We start from the raw sequence: 6,775 nt of genomic DNA, 5'->3' as shown, positions 1-6,775 counted from the left end.
AATGCGGGGCTCAATCCCAGGACCCTGAGATCATGACCTGAGCTGAAGGCAGAGGCTTAACCCACTGAGCCACCCAGGCACCCTGGCATAATACTATTTTTGTAAAAATAAAAATATATATTATATGAGAGCAAACTTTTTTTTTTTTATTTATTTGACAGACAGAGATCACAAGTAGGCAGAGAAGCAGACAGAGAGAGAGGAGGAAGCAGGCTCCCCACTGAGCAGAGAGCCCGATACGGGGCTCCATCCCAGGACCCTGGGATCATGACCTGAGCTGAAGGCAAAGGCTTTAACCCACTTAGCCACCCAGGTGCCCCAAGAGCAAACTTTTAACAGTGTCTTTTCCTTAGGGTTATAGGGAGGTGGATTAGGGGGCTGAGACTTTTGGCTTTCCTAATTCATACTTAATATCACTTCAGGTTTTTTTTTCAAACTGAGTATCTGGTTTTTTGAAACCAGGAGAAAAAAAACCAAACAGAATAGAGACATTTTAAAAGAAATAAGGTAAAGAATAGATGAAGGTAAGGGGGAAATAAAATTCAACCTTTGTGTCTTGTTAGTATGGTGAACTAGATACCCTACATCTCATGGCAAACAACTAAAAACAATATGATATAAAAGTAGTATTGCAATCATCTATGACCTGGAAAGATGGTGTGAAAAATGGTGATGATTTGTTTATCCCAAAAGGTTAAAATAAAGCAACAGGGGCACCTGGGTGGCTCAGCTGGTTAAGCGTCTGCCTTCAGCTCAGATCATGAGATCACGGTCCTGGGATCAAGCCCTGCATCAGGCTCCCTGCTCATCGGGGAGTCTGCTTCTCTCTCTCCCAAATAAATAAATAAAATCTTTTTAAAAAAAAAAAAAAAAAAAAAGCAATAAACAAATATAAGTGCCGTCCAGAGCAGTAAGCTTTATAGTATTTATTGAGCCTGGTAAACCCTGGGCTAAGGTTTTCACAGACTTTTCCCTCATTGAAAGAGGAACAAGAAAGGGTCAAAACCCAAGGTGATTTTTTTTTTAAACATGAGGGGCTTCAGCATAGACTTAGAAATCTCTGCACCTTCATTGTGAGAGCGCGTAATAAAATCAGCCTATCACCTCCCACAGCACTTCAAGAATAACTAATAGCTTCACATCTTGGCACTGAGCATAGTAAAATATCTCCCTGATCATTCGTAACCACAAGCTGGTCTTGTGGGTTTGCTACTGAACTTCACACTACACAGATGATATGAAAAAGAAAATTAAAGCCAAGAATTTAATGTGGTCCCAAGTTTAAAATCCCCCAAGTAGCTAGTAGAACACAATTCTCTCCAAAGGAATCTACTTAGAATATAGGACTCAAAAAATTCCCACAGGTAAAATTAAAAAAATAAAAAACAAGATTACAATAAAAATTACCAAATATCAGGAAAGAGTATCAGAAATAATAGAAGAATAAGATTTCAAACATCTTACATATTAAAATTACTGAACAATATAAAACACATCTGTTTAATAAATAAAAGATATGATTAAGGTAATGATATTATAGTCCTGAAGAAGAGTAAAGTGAGGAGACTTGATCTGCCAGAGATGAAAATTTGGTATAAAGCCTTAGTAATTAATACAGTATTATAATTGTGCAAAGATAGATGGATTGGCCCATGGAGTGAAAAAGGACAGCCCAGAGACATCTATGTGGTTGGAAACTTGTATAACAGAGCTGGTATTGTGATAAGGGTTGACTTTTCAATAAATGGTATTGGGTTCATTGATTATTTATTCAGAATAGGGAAAAATTTAAGATACAAAATTTAAAAAGTTATTAAGGAAAAGATTACTGTTATTGCATTATAATTGTGATGTTTCTTCTTTCAAAAGTCACCTTAAAAGAATGAAAGAACAAGTTGCAAACTGGAGAAGACATTTCAACATGTATAATTGAAAAGAAATTATCACAAATCAATACCTTCTCAAAAAAAAAAAAAAGAAAAATGGACAAAAGACTTTTAATGTTTAATCTGACTATGATTTCAAGTAAGCATTCCTAATCCTTTTATTTTCTTCCAAGATTTTATTTAAATTTAAGTTAGGTAACATATAGTGCAGTATTGATTTCAGGAGTAGAATTTAGTTCTTCATCACTTACATATAACATGCCGTGCTCATCCCAATAAGTGGCCTCCTTAATACATATTACCTATTTAGACCATCCCCCCCACCTTCTCTCCGTCAACCCTCAGTTTGTTCTCTATAGTTAAGAGTCTCTTATGTTTTGACTCCCTCTCTCTTTTTATGTTATTTTATTTTTATTTTTGTAATACAGCTTGATTGCGTTGAATGTGTAGATTGCTTTGGATAGTGTACACACTTTAACAATATTTGTTCTTCCAATCCATGGTTTCCTGTCTCACATTTAGGTCTTTCATCCATTTTGAATTTAGTTTTGTCTATGATGTAAGAAAGTGGTCCAGTTTCATTCCTCTGCATGTCACTGTCCATTTTCCCAACAGCATTTGTTGAACAGACTGTATTTTTTTTTGTTTTTCCGTTTCTTTGTATCTTCTACAGTTTCTTTCATAAGTGTTCTATAGTTTTCAGATGTTGAACATCTTTTACCTCTTTGGTTAGGTTGATTCCTAGGTATCTAATGTTTTTGCTGCAATTATAAATGGAATCGATTCCTTGATTTCTCTTTCTGCTGCTTCATTATTTGTGTATAGAAAGGGAACAAACAGGCGCCTGAGTGTCTCAGTGGGTTGAGCCTCTGCCTTCAGCTCGGGTTGTGGTCCTGGGATCAAGCCCCGAATCGGGCTCTCTGCTCAGCAGGGAGCCTCCTTCCCCCCCCCCCCCACCCTCCCTACTTGTGATCTCTCTCTCTCTCTGTCAAATAAATAAATAAAATCTTTAAAAAAAAAAAAAAAGAAATGGAAGAGATTTGTGTACATCAATTTTATATCCTGTAAGTTTGCTGAATGCATGTATCAGTTCTAGCAATTTTTTTGGTGGAGTCTTTCAGGTTTTCTGCATAAAGTATCATGTTGTCTGTGATGAATGAAAGTTTGACTTCTTCCTTGCTAATTTGGATACCTCTTATTTCTTTTTGTTGTCTGAATACTGAGGCTAGGACTTCCAGTACTATGCTAAGTAGCAGGGGTGAGAGTGGACATTCCTGTTGTATTCCTGACCTTAGAGGAAAAGCTTTCCATTTTTCCCATTGAGGATGATAATTGCTGTGTTTTTCATGTATGGCCTTTATGATGTTGAGGTATGTTCCTTCTATCTCTACTTTCTTGAGGGTTTTTATCAAGAAAGGATGCTGTATTTTGTCAGATGCCTATTACTAAGTGTCTCAAGTAAAGAAAGGCAAGAACTGGCACCGAGGCGGCTCAGTCAGTTAAACATCTGCCTTCAGCTCAGGTCATGATCCCAGGTCCTGCAATTGGTGCACCTCAGGATCCCTGCTCAGCAGCAAGTCTGCTTGTCCCTCTCCCTTTGCTACTCCTCCTCCTTGCTCATGCTCTGTCTCTCTCTGTCAAATAAATAAAATCTTATTTTAAAAAATCACTCTCAATTCCTAACAACCAGGAAACCCAATAAAGATTTAAGAAAGAAAAGAAAGGCAAGAACTCCCATGCATTTTGTACTTCTTTATCATTTTCATTTTTTTAAGATTTTATTTATTTTTCAGAGAGAGAGAGCACAAGCAGGGGGAACAGCAGGCAGAGGGAGAAGCAGGCTCCCTGCTGAACAAGAAGCCCCCTTGTGGGACTGGATCCCAGGACTCTGGGATCATGACCTGAGCCAAAGGCAGATGCTTAACCAACTGAGCCACCCAGGTGTCCCAACTTCTTTATCATTCTTATTATCAAAATAAAAAAATGATTGGTCTTCATTTTTACAATATTTTTAGTTTGTATGACCATTTTGATGAAAGTGACAGAAAGGTACTTGAAAATATTCAATGATTCTCAACTAAGTGTGATCATTTTTGTTCCCCTGACTCTCACTCTCTAGACAGAGTTTGGAAATGTCTAGAGGCATTGTGGACTGTCACAGTGATGGCAAAGAGTTACTGCCATTGGAGAGTGCTACTAAAAGGCTCCAGAAGTCTCACATTTCTTGCAGAGCATGGAACAGTTCCGTCTAACCAAGATTAGATGGTGCCTGCCACTCCCCTGCTTGTGCTCTTTCTTTATCACTGACAAATAAATAAATAAAAATCTTTAAAAAATAAAAGAAAGTACTCTGACACTAACATTGTTAGACATTTTCTTCACTGTTGGCCCATCAGAAAAAGGCCCAGATATGGAAATAGTGACTTAATTTCTTATGAGATTATTGAGGTTGGGATACTGAAACTCAGTAGTGACAGCTGGCTTGGATCCAGGTAAAAGAACTCATCATCACCAAATGGCCGGGTACTTTGATAGAGGTTAAAACTGAAAGATAAGAGAGCTCTAGTAGGCTACTGTCCTACCACCATCCCCACCACAGACTGAGAAAATTGATAAAGAAAATTGACATGTATTGATTGCCTACTATTTGCTAGACATTGGGAAAGATTATATATAGCTATCTATATCTATATATAGATAGCTATATATGAAGATATATAGGTATATATATTCAGTCATTTGCATAATAAAATTTTGCTGTGTTGTACAATAGAAAAACCACTGGGCAATGCATACCTCCTGCAATCCAAGAACATCCAGTTTGGGGAGGGAGACAGAGAAGCAGTCAGTTGTAACTACCTGTGTTCAGTGCTATGATATAGAGTATATGCTGGTGCAGTGAGGTCATGTACATTTATTCCTACCTTGGGAAATTGGAAGATCAGAGAATGTTTTAACAGAGGTTCTGACATCTGATTGAGTCCCATTATGTCACCTAATATCAAAAAACCTGTTATAACATATTACTCCTTTTTATAAATAGGACGACTAAAGTACTGAAAGGCTGTATAATCTACGTAAGGTCATATAATAATGATAGCAAACATTTACATGGCTCTGTCAGAGCTTTCAGTTTAATGTAATCCTTACAACTTCTCTGTAATATAGATTCTTTTGTTATTTCAGTTTTATAATTAAGAAAACTAGGTTCTACAAACTTAATTGTTCCAAGGTATTAATAAAGACAATGTTGACATTTGAACCAAGGCAAGTAGATTGTAGTGTCTGTGTGCTTAACCACTGTAGCATGCACTTTCTCTCCTCCCTAGTTGATCATTAAATCTGGTTCAAAACTTAGCAGTCAGACTCCATAACCCATGTAGTTAAGTGACAGAATGAGATTGACATCTTAGAAAGACTGTTTTAACAGTAGTAAAAACAGTGAACTGAAATAAGACAGACCAGGAGACTGGAAGACCAGATAGAAGAAAACATGGGTGCTAGTCTAATCTAGGGTAGTGGCAACTAATGTGTACAAGAGTGTACAAATGCAAGAGATTAAAATAATTACAGAGATCAGGACTTGGTGATTAATGAATGTGGAGTATAAAGGAAGCAGAAAAGTCAGGGATCACAGTTAGGGTTTTTGTTTGACCAAGTGAAAGTTGATGTTGGGTTGGAGAATATAGGAGAAAAAAAGATTTAGGGAGAAAGTTGCTGAGTGTTTCATTCACTTTAAATTTTGTGTTTGAAATGCCCATGCCCTTAAGGCATCCAAATGAAGATGTCCAGAAGGTAGAGAATTTGTGTTTCTGGAGCTCAGGAGAAAGATCAGAGCTAAGAAATAGAGGAAAAAGACCAAGCAGGAAAATGTAGGCTTGCCAAGTATGTGTAAAGACATACTTGTGGTCTCAGATCAAAATATATCATGGCTCAAATCTATATAGTTATGGTAGCAGGGAGGAGAAAGGGAGGGAGGGAAAGGAAGAGAGACAGGAGAAGAGCAAAAGAGAAGAAGAGAAAAAAGAGAAATATTTGAAGGCATCAGGGAGGATAAAAGATTGTGAATACTTAAAAGTTAATCTTTCCCTGTTTGCTCAGCTTCAGGGCCTTTTTTTTTTTTTTTTTTATTGTGTGTGTGTGTGTGTGTGTGTGTGTGTGTGTGTTTTATATATATGGGAAGGGAGAATTGAAAGAAGCTGAGAAAGCTTGATTTATTTATGTTAGGAAGTTAGAGGGAGAAAATAATCAATCCAGAAAGACTGGAGGAGGAGATGTGTTGAAAGAAAAAGTTATATTGGGTGGAGCTTAGAGAGATAACTTGAGGAAGATTTAGGGGTCTGAGGTGAGGTTCTGGGGCAGCTGCCCTACTCCATAATTTAAGGAGATGACAAGAGAGAATTTTTAGATTTTTTACTATGCATTAGCTATGGAATCTTACATTAGTTCTTCTTCATTAGAGTTCAGGAAAGATTCAGATTCTTTTTTCACTTTTCAGTGCTTTTTTGGATATATGCTGCCATTTTGTTTGTTTTTATCTGAATATAGCATTGTGAGTCTGGCCAAAAGGCAGTTCGACTTTATATAGGTCATTCTAATTTCTCTACCAGACTGCAGTAACCAATGCATAGTATTGAAGAAAGCAGAAATTTAGATTTATGCATAGTTTTCATATTCTGATGAAATAGAAAGAGTTGATCATAATGATAAGTGGTGTTTATGGTAGAAGTATACATGAATTAAAAGTGTAGATATAATGTGAGCCATGAAATAAGGGAGCAGAGTTAAGAATTTAAGATAAATATTGGATATGTGAAATTTTAACACGATCTTATTGAATCCTCAGAGTAATTTATACATGAGGAGATTAAGGACTATAGAGATTAGAT

General features: G+C 36.7%; 1 protein-coding gene across 2 annotated transcripts in view; it reads left to right on the top strand.

Moving 5' to 3' along the window:
* The first annotated feature begins 1,956 nt into the window (after positions 1–1,956).
* Positions 1,957–6,775, top strand: part of LOC111148967 (methyl-CpG binding domain protein 5) — a 205,030-nt gene continuing 200,211 nt past the window's right edge. For both annotated transcript variants that reach the window (XM_022505930.1, XM_022505853.1), the window contains exon 1: positions 1,957–2,025. The gene's annotated coding sequence lies outside the window, so the exon portion shown is untranslated. The remainder of the gene's footprint in view (positions 2,026–6,775) is intronic.

The sequence above is a fragment of the Enhydra lutris genome, unplaced genomic scaffold (genome assembly GCF_002288905.1).
Source record: "Enhydra lutris kenyoni isolate GAN:26980312 unplaced genomic scaffold, ASM228890v2 scaffoldscaffold1, whole genome shotgun sequence".
Lineage (NCBI taxonomy): Eukaryota > Metazoa > Chordata > Mammalia > Carnivora > Mustelidae > Enhydra > Enhydra lutris.
The sequence above is the reverse complement of the archived record's forward strand: the minus strand, read 5'-3'. Positions and strand labels throughout refer to the sequence as shown.